At 48.2% G+C, this 19,197-nt stretch overlaps 1 protein-coding gene across 3 annotated transcripts in view; it reads left to right on the top strand.

The window, feature by feature from the left end:
* Positions 1-19,197, top strand: part of zmiz1 (zinc finger MIZ-type containing 1) — a 274,950-nt gene that overhangs the window by 89,281 nt on the left and 166,472 nt on the right. For 2 of the 3 annotated variants that reach the window (XM_033012937.1, XM_033012940.1), the window contains exon 2: positions 8,730-8,941. The exons of the other annotated variant lie outside the window; for it this stretch is intronic. The gene's annotated coding sequence lies outside the window, so the exon portion shown is untranslated. The remainder of the gene's footprint in view (positions 1-8,729; positions 8,942-19,197) is intronic. 3 annotated transcript variants of the gene reach the window in all.

The following is a 19,197-nucleotide window of genomic DNA, read 5'->3' as shown; positions in this document are numbered from 1 at the left end:
GGGGAACAGTTTGTGTTCATAAATTAAAATTCTGAAAATGAGGAGAAGATTTTTACCAAATAACTTTTATTTTTACGAGGATGTTTCCGGAACCGGCTTCAGTCTCCGCACTAGTTATCTGTGCTCGGCTACGGGATCTTTGTTGCGGAGACGGAAGCCAGTTACGGAAATGGGGCCTTAAATTGCCCCATGAATCTGCCCATGACCGTACTACGTCTTTTTCATCGAGTGATCTATCTTGCTCCCTATAGGATCGTTGCTCCCCACCTTCTTGGCCCAGCTCAGTCCAATCACAGTGTACGCCTCTTGTGATCGACCTCCTCACCACATTCCCTAGCAGAAGATTTACATCTCATCTGCTCCAGCTACTGTCAGCTACACCCTGACTAAATCTCCAGCTCTGCCACCACTGACATGATCCCCAAATGGTTAACAAACACGGGAGAGCATTTCACAAACAGGAAAGACTCTGACATGTCCAAACGCTGTTGTTTTCCACATGGGTAATTGAGAGGCGAGGTGTGGAAGGATGCACATTGTAGTTAGTGATCACTGAACAGCCCAGCACAATGGGTCAGTTCTTAAAGGTGCAGTACACTGTTGATTTAAACTCTGCTGACCACTGTGTTCTCTGGGCTATCTGGTCTCAGTCAGCAGTAAACAATGCCTCTTCCCACCCGGATGTTGATCTTCTCTGAGGTTGACAAGAATTTTGTGCAAATAGTTTGTGCAATGAAGGATTGCGTGGCAGGTTTCTGGGATGAGATAGACAATAGACAATAGGTGCAGGAGTAGGCCATTCAGCCCTTCGAGCCAGCACCGCCATTCAATGTGATCATGGCTGATCATCCACAATCAGTACCCCGTTCCTGCCTTCTCCCCATATCCCCTGACTCCGAATGGATCAATCTTTAAGAGCTCTACCTAATTATCTCTTGAAAGTATCCAGAGAACCGGCCTCCACTGCCCTCTGATGCAGAGAATTCCACAGATTCGCAACTCTCTGGGTGAAAAAGTGTTTTGTCATCTCCGTTCTAAATGGCTTACCCCTTATTCTTAAACTGTGGCCCCTGGTTCTGGACTCCCCCAACATCGGGAACATGTTTCCTGCCTCTGGCGTGTCCAAACCCCGAATAATCTTATATGTTCCAATAAGATTCCCTCTCATCCTTCTAAATTCCAGAGTATACAAGCCCAGACGCTCCATTCTATCAACATATGACAGTCCCGCCATCCCGGGAATTAACCTGGTGAACCTACGGAGAGACAAGGAGGGGAGAAAGATTTAATTGGAACCTGAGGGGTAACTTTTTCACGCAAAGGGTGGTGGGTGTATGCAAACGAGCTGCCGGAGGAAGTAGTTGAGGCAGGGACTGTAGCAACGTTTAAGAGATAGAAAAAATAGAAAAAATCACCTGTGGTCAAAGTGCACATTGTCGGATTTTATTAAAAGCCATTTTTTAAAAAGTTTTGGTTTGATCATGTAGAGATTACAGCAGTGTTTATACATAGTCCCCCACATATGATGTTTTCTATTACAAATCTCAAATTGTGGCAAATAAATAAATGATGGGTCTTTGTCCCAAACATTATGGAGGGCACTGTGATTGTAAATTGTCCCTAGTGTGTGTGGGATAGTATAAAGGGCCTGTCCCACTTGGCAATTTTTTTGGTGACTGCCGACATCATTGACTGACGTATCAGGTCACCGAATAATACGTCATTCGGCGTGACGCGGCACGGTGACCCGCGGTGTTTTTTCAAGTGTCGCGCCATTTTGTTTTTGTCGCCGCTGGATTTTGAAGTGTTCAAAATCTTTTGGCGACACTGATATGGCGCCGAAAATAATCGCACAAGTGGGATAGGCCCTTTAATGTGCGGGGATGTTAATGGGCAACTCATTACAGTCATTGTCCTTGAGAATCGAGGGAAGATCTGGTGGGGAACGGGGAGGCAACGAGATGGGGGAAACATCCTGCTCACCAGACTCAAAGACCTCGGCATTGAAGGCTCTGCACTCAGCTGGCTCCGCTCCTACCTTTCCAACAGATCCCACTTCATCTCTCTCCACAACCACACCTCTGCTACAGCCGCAGTCACTCAAGGCGTTCCCCAAGGCTCCGTACTCGGCCCCCTCCTCTTCATCATCTACATCCTCCCCCTTGGTCAGTTACTCCGCCACTTCAACCTGGACTTCCACTGTAACGCCGATGACACCCAGATCTACCTCGGCACCAAATCCCCCCACAACCCCCCCCCTCTCTCCCATATCAACTCCTGTTTGTCAGCTATAAAAACCTGGATGCAACATAATTTCCTCAAACTCAACAGCGATAAGACAGAATTCCTCCTCATAGGCTCCAAAGCCACACTCAGCAAAATCAATAACCCCACTCTCACCATCGACGGCACCACTGTCTCCCCATCTCCCCAGGCCCCCAACCTTGGAGTGATCTTTGATTCCACCCTCTCCCTTGAGCCTCACATCAGCCATGTCATTAAAACCTCCTTCTTTCATCTCCGCAACATCGCCAAACTCAGACCCTCTCTCACACCTCCCGCTGCTGAAAGACTCATCCATGCCTTCACCTCCTCCCGACTGGACTACTGCAATTCACTTCTCCTTGGCATCAGCTCCACCTACATCAACCGACTCCAACTGGTCCAGAACGCAGCCGCCCGACTCATCACCCACACCAAATCCTGGCATCACATCACTCCAGTCCTCAAACAATTTCACTGGCTTCCCATCTCCCACCGGATCACCTACAAAATCCTGGTCCTCACCTACAAAGCCCTCCACCATCTGGCCCCCCCATATCTCACTGACCTCCTCTCCCCCTACCAACCCTCACGGTCCCTCAGATCCACATCAGCCGGTCTCCTCTCCATCCACAGGTCCAACCTCCGCAGTTTTGGGGACAGAGCCTTCTCCAGGGCAGCTCCCAGGCTCTGGAACTCCCTCCCCCAACTGATCCGCAATTCTGTGCCCCTCACCATCTTCCAGTCCCGCCTCAAGACCCATCTCTTCACCTCTGCCTATCCTTTAATTGCCTCATATTGTGTTTTGTATTGAATTCTGTCTTTACTTTGTGTACTAGTCATGTCTCTACTATTTATTTCATTCCCCTTACATGTTTTTCCTCTACCTGCTAAATTTTTGTAAGGTGTCCTTGAGACTCTTGAAAGGCGCCCATAAATAAAATGTATTATTATTATTATTATCCTCTCAGTTTTAGGTGAGAGGAATTTGTAGCGAGCTGGTTTGTTCTGAGGGAACTCGGAGTACCCTGGGCTGCTGGGTTCCTTAATGAGCTCCAGATTCGGTCTGCGTTTGTTACAGCCTGCTTGTTTATAAGACCCTTGAGCAACGGGGAGTTTGACTTTTCCGATGGAGATTTCACAATTCCAGGTGCGCGGCGGTGATGTTGTTTTCCAAGTGAGTTTTTCCGCTCCGGAGGTGCGGCATTCCCAGAAACTGAGGCAGCCACAACTCCAGTGCCAGGCCTGGGATAGATTCAGAATTCACAGTACAGGCTCCCCTGGAATACAAAGAACACGGATGTAATGCTGGGGCTCGACAAGGCACTGGTCAATCAATCAGTCAATCAGTTTTATTCGTCACTTGCACATAAAGTGCAAGTGAAATGAATTTGCCAGCAGCGGTAGAATGAAAAAGAACACACACACAAACATCCGCCACAGCATTCATCACTGTGGTGGAAGGCACAAAATTTGGCCAGTCCTCCTCCATTTTCGGCGTTCCATTCCATTCCTACATTGGGCCTCCATTATATTGGGAACAATTCTGGGCCCCATATCTGAGGAAGGATGTGCTGGCTCTGGAGAGGGTCCAGAGGAGGTTTGCAAGAATTATCCCAGGAATGAGTGGGTTAACATACGATGAGCGTTTGACGGCACTGGGCCTGTACTCGCTGGAGTTTAGAAGGATGATGGGAGAACCTCATTGAAACTTACCGAATAGTGAAAGGCCTGGATGGAGTGGATGTGGAGAAGACGTTTCCACTAGTGGGAGAGTCTTGGACCAGAGGTCACAGCCTCAGAATTAAAGGATGTGTTGAAGGAGATGAGTATGGATTTCTTTAGCCAGAGGGTGGTGAATCTGTGGAATTCATTGCCACAGACAGATGTGGAGGTCAGGCCATTGGATATTTTTAAGGCGGAGTTTGGCAGATTCTTGATTCGTATAGGTACCAGGGTTTGTGGGGGAGAAGGCAGGAGAATGGGGAAAGGAGGGAGAGATTGAACAGCCATCATTGAATGGCAGAGTCGACATTGTTGCCATAGAGGGAGTACAGAGAAGGTTCACCAGACTGATTCCTGGGATGTCAGGACTTTCATATGAAGAAAGACTGGATAGACTCGGTTTGTACTCGCTAGAATTTAGAAGATTGAGGGGGGATCTTATAGAAACTTACAAAATTCCTAAGGGGTTGGACAGGCTAGATGCAGGAAGATTGTTCCCGATGTTGGGGAAGTCCAGAACAAGGGGTCACAGTTTAAGAATAAGGGGGAAGTCTTTTAGGACCGAGATGAGAATAAATATTTTCTCACAGAGAGTGGTGAATCTCTGGAATTCTCTGCCACAGAAGGTAGTTGAGGCCAGTTCATTGGCTATATTTAAGAGGGAGTTAGATGTGGCCCTTGGGGCTAAAGGGATCAGGGGGTATGGAGAGAAGGCAGGGATGGGATACTGAGTTGGATGATCAGCCATGATCATATTGAATTGTGGTGCAGGCTCGAAGGGCTGAATGACCTACTCCACCTATGTTCTATGTTTCTATGTTTCAATGATGGGCTGAATGGCCTAATTCTGCTCCAATCACTTATGAACAGCTTCTTTCCCTCCATTATCAGACTTCTGAACGGTCCTTCTATAAGCTAGGGCGCTGTCCGATTCACCTCTACCCCATTGTGGACATTGGACTCTATCCTCCCCCTTGCTCAATCTATTGTACTTGTGTTTGACTCTGATTGTATTTCTATATAGTACATCTCTTTGGACAGCATGCAAAGCAAAGCTTTTCACCGGACATCGGTACACGTGACAATAATAAACCTACATTGAAACCTAAAACTCAACCAACTCTCTATCAAATCATCCTCATCCCTACCGCAGCCCCGAAACAAAAGACTCCAGCTTGTTGGGTTTCCCTGTAATTTAAGCCCCGTCTCTCCATCACCTCCTAGAGACTGCAATACTACTCTTGTGCTGTCATTGGTACACAAAATTGCTGGAGGAACTCAGCGGGTGCAGCAGCATCTATGGAGCGAAGGAAATAGGCGACGTTTCGGGCCGAAACCCTTCTTCAGACATTTGTGTACCTTCGATATTCCAGCATCTGCAGTTCCCTTTTGAACACTTGTGCTGTCATTGTTAGCTTTCCAATGCCAGGCTGATGAAGAAGCGACACACAATGCTGCAACTGTGCTGGACGAGAAAAAGGGGAGTTTGTTTAATATTTTGGCCAAAGCGTTAGACAAAGGCATCAATCCACCCTCTTGGGTGGATGTAAGGATCTCCTGATTGAGAACTAATGCCTATTCCAGACAGAATCCAGGTCTATTTCTGAATTGAGTTTAGTTTAGTTTAGAGATACAGCGCGGAAACAGGCCCTTCAGCTCACCGGGTCCGCGCCGACCAGCGATCCCCGCACACTAACACCGCCCTACACACCCTAGGGACAATTTACATTTATAACAAGCCAATTAACCTACAAACCTGTACGATTTTGGAGTGTGGGGGGGAACTGGAGCACCCAGAGAAAACCCACACAGGTCACGGGGAGAGTGTACAAACTCCATACAGACAGAACGTACCCGGGTCCCTGGCGCTGTGGGGCAGCAACTCTACCACTGTGCCACTGTGCCACCCTGCAATATCAGTAAGGATGTATAGGAAGGAATTGCAGATGGGTAAGAAAGAACTGCAGATGCTAGTTAAAATCTAAGGTAGACACAAAATGCTGGAGGAACTCAGCGGGACAGGCAGCATCTCTGGAGAGAACGAATGGGCGACGTTTCGGGTCGAGATGTCTGAAGAAGGGTCTCGACCCGAAAATTTACCCATTCCTTCTCTCCAGAGATGCTGCCTGTCCCGCTGAGTTACTCCAGCATTTTGTGTCTACCAAGGAACTGCAGATGCTGGTTTAAACCAAAGATAGACCAAAATGCTGGAGTAACTCAGCGGGACAGGCAGCATCTCTGGAGAGAAGGAATGGGTGACGTAATCTGAAGAAGGGTCTCGACCCGTAATGTTACCCATTCCTTCTCTCCAGAGTCGCTGCCTGTCCCGCTGAGTTACTCCAGCGTTTTGTGTCTATCTTTTTTATATCAGTTAAGGATGGCGAATGTCCCTCCCCAGATGTCATTAGAAGATCAGTTGAGGTTTAACGGCTATCCAGTGGTATCATAGTTACCATTGCTGGTGAAGCTTTGATTTCTTAATTCATTTAATTTAAATTCCCCAAATGCCCAGGTGGGATTTGACCTGAAGCCACTGGACTCACAGCCCCAGCCTCTTGATTACTGGTCTGCTGCTTTGCTGCTGCTCATTGACTAATAAAGGTTAACAAACATGAAGAGATAACTGCGGGAAAGTGATCGCTTCAGCGAGGGGGAATTATTTTAATGTGATTTTCACTGCTGATTTAAGTAGGAAAAATTAAATGGATCAGGTTATTTTGAAGCAGGGTGAAGAAATAAATTTAGAAATATGTGTAATGTTTTAGTTTTTTCTCACCAAAAATAATTTTAATGAACAATTAACAAAAATGATATGAACAGCACAAAAATACAAACAAACCCACCACCATAATAGAAAATAGAGCAAATATTCTTAAATATTGAATAATAAATCACAATTTCCCCATCCTTTAATGTTTAGTGTTTTGTGAGTCATTCGTAACTGTCACTATATGTCATGTTGTTGCTTGTGGGCGGAGCACCAAGGCAAATTTCTTGTATGTGAATACTTGGCCAATAAACTTACTTAAACTTACTTACTTATTGAGGATGCAGCCCAGCCCCCGCGGTGCCCAGCGGTCCTGGAAATCCCCCAGGGTTCCCGTGGACAGCGGGTAGTACTTTACTAGTAGCACCCGGGTGCGGACGTAACCCCGTAAAAAGGGCAGGCAGCCGGCTCGGGCAGAGCCCTCTTCCGCCTGTCGCCGTTGACCCATGGATGGCCAGCTTGGCCAGGCCCAGGAGCAACTCGACCAGGACATCTTCGACCCTACCCTCTCCCCTACGCACAGGGGGTCCAAAGATGAGGGTGGTGGGTGGGAATCAATGTAATGTTGGTGATACTTCTGCCTTGCTTACAGTGTAGGGGCTTGTTCTGTTTATGGCCTGTGGTTTGCAGGGATGTGTGTGTCAGTGCATATGTGGTTGCTCATCTTTTAGTTTAGTTAATCTATTAATGTCACATGTACTGAGGTACAGTGAAAAGCCTTTTGTTTGGGTGATATCCAGTCTACGAAAAGACCATACATGGTTACAATCAAACTTATCCCTTACCCCTAACCTGTCCGAAACGTCACCCATCCCCTCTCTCCAGAGATGCTGCCTGTCCCACTGAGTCACTCCAGATTTTTGTGTCTATCTTTGGTTTAAACCAGAACCTTCTTGTGGTCTTGGATGGATCTGTTCCCAAACCGTGCTGGGATGCATCCCGGTAAATGTATTGGAGGAGCGTCAAGAGGCCGCAGCCTCTGATTTACTGCGTGGGCGCTGTTTGGTCACGTGGGGGTACAGCTGGCTGGGTTGCCTGCCGGAGATTTGGGCAACACTTTTAGCTGGAGATTTCAGCGACAAATTTCCCACCATAGGTCCTCGCCCAGACTTGCCGAGACATCCTCGTGTCTCCCAGAGTCCCTCCGGAAACGTGCTGGCTGGAATATTCCTTGGCTCGCACTGCAGCCCGCCTCGTGTGTATATGACTCCTCCACTGAGGGTTAACTGTGGGGAATAGATAAGGTGAATGCACACAGTCATTTACCCAGAGTAGGGGAATCAAAGGACCAGAGGATGAAGGGTTAAGGTCAGGGGGGCAAGATTTAATAGGAACCTGACAAGGAACTTTTTCATATTCAAGATGGAGTATGGGCGTCATGTTGGCGCAGCGGTAGAGTTGCTGCCTTACAGTGCTTGCAGCACCAGAGACCCAGGTTCAATCCTGACTACGGGTGCTGTCTGTACGGAGTTTGTACGTTCTCCCCGTGACCTGCGTGGGTTTTCTCCGAGATCTTCAGTTTCCTTCCACACTCCAAAGACGTACAGGTTTGTAGGTTGATTGGATTGGTATAAATGTAAAAATTGTCCCTAGTGGGTGAAGGATAGTGTTAATATGCGGGGATCGCAGGTCAGCGCGGACCTGGTGGGCCGAAGGGCCTGTTTGCACGCTGTATCTCTAAACTAAACTAAACTAAAACATGGAGATAGATAAGACCGGTACTACAATAGGATTTAAGGGACATTTCGAAAGTTACATAGAGATGTGGGCCAAATGGGACTAGTTGAGATGGGGCATCTTGGATAGCATGGACAAGTTGGGCTGAAGGGCCTGTTTCCATGCTGGATGACTATGACTCACAGTGGAATTGTGCTGAGATGTATCTGGGTTTTAACATCAAGCAATGTGTCAATGTGTGGATGGGCAAGGCTTAGTGAATGACAAAGAGGCTAATGCATTCTCTCTCGTTGACCAGGTGGGACAACTTTACTCATCTGGCAAGCTCCACAGCAGACTCTGATGGTGGTGTCGCACGACCCAAGCCGGTGCGAGCTGGGCGGGTTGTAAACTAGAAGAGGAGTCTCGGTCTTGGCGGTGACAAGGAGCCCCCCATCTACCCTCCCCCCCTCATCTCCCCCCTGCCCGCCCGGTGCTGCGCCCGAACCAACGGCCACCCTGTGCCACCTGGTAAGTGATCGTTCTCTCCATTTCCATCAGTTGTCCAGTGCGGGGCGCCTTGCCCAGTTTGTACCTGTTCCTTCTACCTGGGAAAGCGGGAGACAATGTGGTCGGTGGAGCCAACCGAAGTGGCCCAAACATGTGTCCAGAGGTGTTGATCCCAGCTAAGGAATATGTACTTAAATGACGCATTCTAAAGGAAAGATCCTACAGCGAGCAAGATGGTCCACTCGACGAAAAAGACCTAGTACGGTCATGGGCAGATTCACGGGTAATTTTCTGCCCCATTTCCGTAACCGGCTTCCGTCTCCGCAACAAAGATCCCGTAGGATACTAGTGCGGAGACGGAAGCCGGTTACGGAAACATCCTCGTAAAAATAAAGTTATTTGGTAAAAATCTTCTCCTCATTTTCAGAATTTTAATTTATTGACACAAACTGTTCCCCAGCAACGTTGATTACACTGCGAGTCGGGTCGGGTCGGGTTACGGAAATGGATGAAAAAAAGGCCCACGTTCCGTTCCGTTGCGTACTACACGTCAGCCCATTGCGTTTAGCGGGAGTGGTCTATCTTGCTCCGCTATAGGTTCTTTGTTCTAGAGAAGGTGTGACAGATTTAACCTGAGGGGCCTCACATCTAAGATGGATGAGGTGGAAGGTTTCTCTGTAGTCAGTCAAACTCCGGTTCTTCATACAGCACTGGAAGCTGATCCCTTGAATAGTTTCACACAGAGACAGATAGATTCTTGAGAAGCAAGGGAGGAAAGATTGCTGGGATGAGGAGTGAATGTAGAGGTGGAGATCAGTCCTAATCTTATTGAGCGCGCGTGAAGGTCTGCTCGGCTGTGTGGACAACTCCTACTTTGAGTTTGTACGTCTGTATGTATGTGCTCTCCAACTGTTTTCCTGCATCTGATCGATTGATTGAGATTACAGGCCCTTCGGCCCACCGAATTCTCGCCAGCCATCGATCATCCCATTCACTTTAGCTCTATGTTTTCCAACTTTCTCCTTTAGAATGGAGATGAGGAGGAATTCCTTTAGCCAGAGGGTGATGAATCTGTGCAATTGATTGGGTATTGAAGTCACTGGGTATTTGTTAACACAGAAATGGATAGGTTCTTGATTAGGAAGGGAGTCAAAGGTTACAGGGAGGAGGAAGGAAAATGGGGTTGAGAGGGGAAAATAGATCAGCCATGATTGAATGGTGGAGTAGACTCGATGAGTTTTCAAGAGAGAGTCAGATTAAGCTCTTAGGGCTAACAGAATCAAGGGGTATGGGGGGAAAAGTAGGAACAGGGTACTGATTTTGGATGATCATATTAAATGGCGGTGCTGGCTCGAAGGGCCTAATCCTGCACCTATTTTCTATGTTTCTATGATGGGCTGAATGGCCTAATTCTGTGTCTATGTCTAAGTCTAATTGCCATTTATACCCAGAATAGCACAATTAAATTCTTAGTTGCAGCAGCATAACAGGCCTATCCATAAACACAGTACTCACAGATAACATGATGAACAAAATAAATCAATAAATTAGAAAAAAAAACAAGAGTAGTGCAAAAACCCTGAAGTCCTGCGGGCGCTCAGGATAGGTCATGGTTTAGTTGGTGTTTTGTTGTGTTCAAGGGCCTAATGTTTGTTGGGAAGAGGCTGTCCTTGAACATGGAGGTCACAGAGAAGGGAGTGTCTGAATAAGACTGTTGCAGGCACATTTTCCACCAAGGTATCGCTCCTGTACAGACAGTGTGTTTGTGTTTTAACAGCTCGGTGTGACTTCTGGTGGGATTTCCTGCCACAGCTCCCCAGAGGTAGATTTCCAACCTCTTGTGCTGTATGTGTTACTGCAGCACAGTGTATTTGGATAAATGGATTCAGTGAGCGCAAATGTGTTTGGGGAATCCACAACAGAGATATTTGCAAGTGTGGAAACTGTGGCTGTGGGATCTTTGGTTGTCAGGGTGTTTCTAGGGAAGATTATTCCCGATGTTGGGGAAGTCCAGAACAAGGGGTCACAGTTTAAGGATAAGAGGGAAGTCTTTTAGGACCGAGATGAGAGGATCATTTTTTACACAGAGAGTGGTGAATCTGTGGAATTCTCTGCCACAGAAGGTAGTTGAGGCCAGTTCGTTGGCTATATTTAAGAGGGAGTTAGATGTGGCCCTTGTGGCTAAAGGGATCAGGGGGTATGGAGAGAAGGCAGGGATGGGATACTGAGTTGGATGATCAGCCATGATCATATCGAATGGCGGTGCAGGCTCGAAGGGCCGAATGGCTTAGTCCTGCACCTACTTTCTATGTTTCTATGTTTCTAATCTCGGTTGAGATCACATGAGAAGTGGCGCTGTGCTCAAGTGGATGGGATTCACTCTTTCTCCTCCTTCTCCTGGCCGTGACTGAGCAAGGGGTTACTGGAAATAAGTGCACGTGCTTGCTTGGAAATGTTTAGAGGGACAAGGGCCAAACACAGGCAAGTGGGACTGGTACAGATAGGGCATCTTGGTCAGCCTGGATGCGTCGGGTTGAATGTGTAGGAAGGAACTGCAGATAGTCCCAACAATGCTGGCCAATTTCCTTGTTCCCCTGATGGAATGTCCTACGCAGTGACATTGGTGAGAGGAGCACAGATCATGAAGGCATCTCCCCACCACCAACCCGGGAATGCACAACAAATGACCCCCTCTCCAACAGTCTCCATATCTCAAAAGATAGCTTGAACAAAATCCAAAAAAAGGCACACAAAGTGCTGGAGTAACTCAGTGGATTACGCGGCATAGAAACATAGAAAATAGGTGCAGGAGTAGGCCATTCGGCCCTTCGAGCCTGCACCGCCATGAATATGATCATGGCTGATCATCCAACTCAGTATCCCATCCCTGCCTTCTCTCCATTCCCCCTGATCCCTTTAGCCACAAGGGCCACATCCAACTCCCTCCTAAATATAGCCAATGAACTGTGGCCTCAACTACATTCTGTGGCAGAGAATTCCACAGATTCACCACTCTCTGTGTGAAAAAATGTTTTTCTCATCTCGGTCCTGAAAGACTTCCCCCTTATCCTTAAACTGTGACCCCTGGTTCTGGACTTCCCCAACATCGGGAACAATCTTCCTGCATCTAGCCTGTCCAACCCCTTAAGAATTTTGTAAGTTTCTATAAGATCCCCCCTCCTCTCTGGAGAACACGGATCGGTGATGTTTTGGGTCGCGACCCTCCTTCAGACCGAGTTACTCCAGCACTTTGTGTCTATTTTTTGTAACCTGGCACCTCCAGTTCTTTGTTTCGACATTCTCTGAATAAAATTTGCTGGATTTTTTCATCCAAATTCAATTAACAGAATTTAAATTCCCCAACTGCAGTGGTGGGATTTGAACTCACATTTGCATTAATCCAAGTTCCCTCGGATACCAAGAGTGGTAATAAAATCATTAGATTAAACTGCCCATCACCGCACGGAAACAGGCCGGAGTAACTCAGCAGGACAGGCAGCATCTCTGGAGAAAAGGAATAGGTGAGGATTCGGGTCGAGAGCCTGCTGCCTGTCCTGCTGAATTACCCAGCATTTGGTGTCTATCTTCCGTTTAAACCAGCATCTACATCGGCGAGACCAAGCGCAGGCTCGGCGATCATTTCACTGAACACCTCCGCTCTCTCCGCCCTAACCTACCTGATCTCCCGGTGGCCCAGCACTTCAACCCCCCCTCCCATTTCCAATCTGACCTTTCTGTCCTGGGCCTCCTCCATTGTCAGAGTGAGGCCCAGCGCAAATTGGAGGAGCAGCACCTCATATTTCACGTGGGTAGTTTAGACCCCAGCGGTATGAACATTGACTTCTCTAACTTCAGATAGCCCTTGCTTTCTCTCTCCATCCACGATCGCTGTGAATGGCGGTGCTGACTCGAAGGGCCGAATGGCCTACTCCTGCACCTATGGTCTATTGTCTATGACGTGTCTATTTGGGAGGCACAGTCAGAGTAGCTAACGGGAATAGAAAAATAGAGACATAGAAAATAGGTGCAGGAGTAGAGGCCATTCGGCCCTTCGAGCCTGCACCGCCATTCAATATGATCATGGCTGATCATCCAACTCAGTATCCTGTACCTGCCTTCTCTCCATACCCCATGATCCCTTTAGCCACAAGGGCCACATCTAACTCCCTCTTAAATATAGCCAATGAACTGTGGCCTCAACTACCTTCTGTGGCAGAGAATTCCACAGATTCACCACTCTCTGTGTAAAAAATGTTTTTCTCATCTCGGCCCTAAAAGATTTCCCCCTTATCCTTAAACTGTGTGGCCCCTTGTTCTGGACTTCCCCAACATCGGGAACAATCTTCCTGCATCTAGCCTGTCCAACCCCTTAAGAATTTTGTAAGTTTCTATAAGATCCCCCCTCAATCTCCTAAATTCTAGCGAGTACAAGCCGAGTCTATCCAGTCTTTCTTCATATGAAAGTCAATGAGTGTTGTTCATAGAGTGTTGTTGAGCTGTGGAGAGTATTTAATTAGGGTCCACCCCAAAACACACCCTCCCTTCCTTGCATTGTTGCCATCGGGGCTGGTTTTACAGGAATTATTTATTTATCGCGAGCGATGCTCGGGCAGTTGATTAGATTTCAGGATAATTTCCTTGTTCCCCTTTTGTGAAAATGGTTGTGGTTTTGAATAGTTCTTTTCCGGCCTCAGGTGGATGAGCCAGTGAAACGCCAGTGAGCTAGGGGAGGCCATTCGGCCCATTCTGTTTAAAACAGCCCTTTGAAAAAAATGATGCTCTTTATATTTGAAACCATAACCCGCAAATCACATCTGTAGACATTAAGTCTATTCTACGATTCACAGTTAATGTTCTTGCCGTACCTCAGCGTCTTAATTTTGTACAATCAACTTAGGGGCAAGAAGATATCATGAGGGTATTCTGTTACTGAATGGCAGGGCGGCACGGTGTCGCAGCGGGTAGAGCTGCTGCCTCACAGCGCCCGAGATCCGGGTTTGTGATCCCGACCTCAGAGGCAGCCTGTATGGAGTTTCCCCCGGGTGCTCCGGTTTCCTCTCGCTTCCCAAAGACAATGATTCAATCATGCAATGACTATAGACAATAGGTGCAGGAGTAGGCCATTCGGCCCATCGAGCCAGCACCTACCATTCAATCTGATCATGGCTGATCATCCCCATCTCCGTTCTAAATGGCCTACCCCTTATTCTTAAACTGTGGCCCCTGGTTCTGGACCACCCCCCCCCCCAACATTGGGAACATGTTTCCTGCCTCTAGCGTGTCCAACCCCTTAATAATCTTATAGGTTTCAAACAGTCCTGTCTGTCTATCAGTCTGATGAAGGGTCACGACCCAAAACGTCACCCATTCATTCCTTCTCTCCAGAGATGCTGCCTGTCCCGTGGAGTTACTCCAGCATTCTGTGTCTAAGTCCTATCATAGAAACATAGAAAATAGGTGCAGGAGTAGGACATTCGGCCCTTCGAGCCTGCACCGCCATTCAATATGATCATGGCTGATCATCCAACTCAGTATCCTGTACCTGCCTTCTCTCCATACTCCCTGATCCCATTAGCCACAAGGGCCACATCTAACTCCCTCTTAAATATAGCCAATGAACTGGCCTCAACTACCTTCTGTGGCAGAGAATTCCACAGATTCACCACTCTGTGGAATTCTCTGCCACAGAAGGTATCTACTGCTTGCCTTACACATCGCGGCATCCCCCCTCATTCTCGGCTGACGGATTTGTGCGGGGTTTTGGGTGAAGCCTTAACTTGCCGTGAGTTTGTCGGTAGTTGGCAAAGTGGGATAACATGGAACTAGTGTGAGTGGGTGATCGATGGTCAGTGTGGACCCTGTGGACAAAAGGGGTTGTTGGCATCGAGGGATATGGGGAGAAAGCAGGAACGGGGGGAACTGATTTAGGATGATCAGCCATGATCATATTGAATGGCGATGTTGGCTCGAAAGCCCGAATGACCTACTCCTGCACCTATTGTCTATGTTTCTATGAACGTGAATCCCAGTTCTCCTCTTTCCCACTCCTCCTCTTCAGAACTATTTGTGCTGTGAGGAGGCTCGGGTCCAACACTCTACTCTGTTTGTGTAGCTTGTACAAACTCCTTCTCTGCAAGATGATATCTGCCACTTGGTAACAAAGTCAAGCTGCCCCTTTAGATCATCACCTAACATGCTTTGAAAGTGTCCACAAGTTTTTTAGTTTTGAGTTTCTGGGCCTGCTGTTGGAGGATGGAGAATGTTGGTGGCTGGATTTGAAGGGAGCAATATTGTCGTTCAGAGATTGAGGAAACAAAGCCGATAACCGATCGATTAAAATTTAATTAATTAAAATTGATCGGGCGCTCCTTGGCCGCTGTATAATGCACAGAGCTTTGATGATCGTTTCGCTGGCATGAAGCAGCCCTTTTTATTCCAAAAATAAACTTTATTCAAAATAAAAAAAATATGTGCAAATTGAGAAATGTGCGAAAATCCTCCCGCCGTTCTCAGCGGCTGTACATACTTTCATTAGTGTTGTATCTGGTAGTGTTCACAGAATTATCAATATACCCAGCACACACAATGCTGGAGTAACTCAGCGGGACAGGCAGCATCTCTGGAGAGAAGGAATGGGCGACGTTTCAGGTCGAGACCCTTCTTCAGAGCAAAAAGCTGAAGGTTGGTTGGATAAGGAATGGGTGACGTTTCAGATCAAGACACTGTCCACAGTGTACAGATACAGGCCAAAAGGATCGCAAGATAAAGTCCGATTAATGAGGTATAGATGGTAGCTCAGGACCGCTCTCTAAGTGGTGGTAGGATGGTTCAGTTGCCTGATAACAGCTGAGAAGAAACCGTCCCTGAATCTGGAGGTGTGCGTTTTCACACTTCTGTACCTCTTGCCCTATGGGGAGAGGGGAGAAGAGGGAGTGACCGGGGTGAGACTGGCCCTTGATGATGCTGCTGGCCTTGCCGAGGCAGCGTGAGGTGTAGATGGAGTCAAAGGAAGGGTTTTGTAAGAAAGAAGGTAGACAAAAGTGCTGGAGAAACTCAGCGGGTGCAGCAGCATCTATGGAGCGAAGGAAATAGGCAACGTTTCGGGCCGAAACCCTTCTTCAGACTGGTGGAAGTAAAAAAGACTATGAAGGGTCCCGACCCGAAACGTCGCCCATTCCTTCTCTCCACAGACCCGCTGAGTTACTCCAGCATTTTGTGTCTACCTACTATCTATGCAGGAAGGAACTGCAGATGCTGGTTTAAACAGAAGAGAGACACAAAAAGCTGGAGTAACTCAGCGGGACAGGCAGCATCTCTGGGTGGAAGGAATGGGTGACGTTTCAGGTCGAGACCCTTCTTCAGACCATAAATCTGGAGGCTGGTTTGCGTGAAGGTCTGGTCTGCAGCCACAACTCTGCAGTAGAGGGTAGGCCAAGCCGAGAGAAGCAAGGCAGGAGTTTTATTTGGGAGCTTCAAGGGTTTCAGTGCCTTTTTCTCCACCTTCCCCCACCCACACTTTTTCGATGTGTTCCTTCCCTTTCTTTCCCACTCTTTGAGTGTGGTAACTAAGGGAGCCCTGAGGCAGGCTGAGAGAAAGCTGAAGGAATCCCACTCTGAACAATGGGGCCTTTGAACGTCTGAATGCAGATTTAGATTCCATTCCATCCTCGCGTTTCACAGCTATCCATTGGTGTGGCACTGCCTATTCAGCAGGGATTTACTCCACATTTCATCTTTCCACCCGGTATGGCAGGCCATTGAAAAGCACACTCCCAGCTGAGAACCCCCCCTCCCCCCTCCCCCCACGCAAAGTCCAGTGCCTCCTTGCTCCTGCCATCTCTTTACGCTCGGCTTTTTGTCGTTGAGCTACCCAACTGGTTCTACATCCCCCGTCCCACACACCCAGAGGGCAGAACTGGACTACGAAGGGTCCCGACCCGAAACGCCACCCATTCCTTCTCTCCACAGACCCGCTGAGTTACTCCAGCTTTTTGTGTGAACTACTCTCTACCTCGTTGGTGATCCACATTTGTTTATCGCCACCAGTAAGGTTTCACTAATTAAATCTAAAACATGGGCTACTGAATTTTACATTTTCCTGTCTGCATATTAACTATTATCTACCTTTTTGCTCACCCTCCGACTCACCTTGATCAGACTTTACTGGCTTTACCTTGCACTGAATGTTAGTCCCACATCATGTATTTATACACTAATCGTGTATAGTTTTTCCGCTGACTGGATAGCACGCAACAAAAAACGTTTCTTCTTCTTCTTTCGTGTGGCGTGCACAGCCTAAAGTTGTTGGACAACTTGTTCTATTTGATCTTCTGTTTGTGCACGTCGAGTTGATTGCATTAGTCGAAACAGGGCGGATCACGTGAAGGTTTCAATCTTCCACCCCTAAAAAAGTTTCGACTGCACCTCAATGACATGTGACAACAACAAACAAAGCCCTAAACTGAACCTCTGGTCCTCACCTTTCACCCCACTAGCCGCCAAATACAACACATAATCCTCCGCCATTTCCGCCACCTCCAACGTGACCCCACCACTCGCCACATCTTCCCATCTCCCCCCATGTCTGCCTTCCGCAAAGACCGCTCCCTCCGCAACTCCCTCGTCAATTCTTCCCTTCCCTCCCGCACCACCCCCTCCCCGGGCACTTTCCGTTGCAACCGCAAGAAATGCAACACCTGTCCCTTCACCCCCCCCCTCGACTCCATTCAAGGACCCAAGCAGTCGTTCCAGGTGTGACAAAGGTTCACCTGTATCTCCTCCAACCTCATCTACTGCATCCGCTGCTCTAGATGTCAGCTGATTTACATCGGGGAGACCAAGCGTAGGTTGGGCGATCGTTTCGCCGAACACCTCCGCTCAGTCCGCAATAACCTACCTGAACTCCCGGTGGCTCAGCACTTCAACTCCCCCTCCCATTCCCAATCCGACCTCTCTGTCCTGGGTCTCCTCCATTGCCAGAGTGAGCAACAGCGGAAATTGGAGGAACAGCACCTCATATTCCGTCTGGGGACCTTGCGTCCGTATGGCATTAACATTGAATTCTCCCAATTTTGCTAGCCCTTGCTGTCTCCTCCCCTTCCTTCACCCTCTAGCTGTCTCCTCCCACCCTCCCCTCCGCCCGCCCTCGGGCTCCTCCCCCTCCTCCCCTTTTCCTTCTTTCTCCCCACCCCCCATCAGTCTGAAGAAGGGTTTCGGCCCGAAACGTCGCCTATTTCCTTCGCTCCATAGATGCTGCTGCACCCGCTGAGTTTCCCCAGCAATTTTGTGTACCCTAAACTGAACCTCATATGTTGCCACATACCCACATTCCACGGACAAACTTAATTTGTTACGGGTGGCACGGTGGCACAGCGTTAGAGCTACTGCCTCACAGTGCCAGGGACCCGGGTTCGATCCCGACTACGGGCGCTTGTCTGGACCGAGTTTGTACGTTCTCCCCGTGACCTGCGTTGGTTTACTCTGAGATCTTCGGTTTCCTCCCACTCTCCAAAGACAATCCATTCTTCACTTCCCACTCTATCGTTCACCAACTCTGGGGTGAATCTAAACATGTGTACATGCTGAAAGTTTTCAGCTTCTTGCCTTCCCTTCCCCGAGCTGTGGACGTCACTGTGTGGCTTGGCCGGCTCACGTAGGCTGCAGTGTACGTCAGGCCCCATCTTAACGCATTGCCTGGTACGTTGGAACACCCTGCAGTCCAGATAAAATAGCAGAGTAGAATGGCTCAAGGAAATGGCGTGGCAAATAACCACCCTGTTTTAACAGAATCTTCAAAACCACCCTGTAAATCCAGCCACCAAAGATACAGCACGGAAACAGGCCCTTCGGCCCATCCAGCCCGCACCGACCAGCGATCCCCGCACATTAAAGGGCCTGTCCCACTGTACGAGGTAATTCAAGAGCTCTCCCGAGTTTAAAATAAAATCAAACTCGTGGTAAGCACGTAGAATGTACGTAGCGGGTACGTCGGAGCTCGGGACGTCTCTTAGAGGCTCGTAACGCTAACGGCAGGTACTCGGGAAACTCGGTAAGCTCGGGAAGACTCGTGAAGATTTTTCAACATGTTGAAAAATGTCCACGAGAGCCCCGAGTACCTACGAGCGGCCATTACCGTAAATCTCCGAGTTCGAATCTGGGGAATCTTGAATTAGACCGTACAGTGGGACTGGCCCCTTACACTATCCTACACACACTAGGGGCACTTTACAATTAACCTGCAAACCAAAACTTGAAGCTGGAGACTTGGTTGCGTTTGT

The sequence above is a fragment of the Amblyraja radiata genome, chromosome 37 (assembly GCF_010909765.2).
Source record: "Amblyraja radiata isolate CabotCenter1 chromosome 37, sAmbRad1.1.pri, whole genome shotgun sequence".
Lineage (NCBI taxonomy): Eukaryota > Metazoa > Chordata > Chondrichthyes > Rajiformes > Rajidae > Amblyraja > Amblyraja radiata.
Note: the sequence above shows the minus strand (reverse complement) of the source record. Positions and strands in the feature narration are given on the sequence as shown.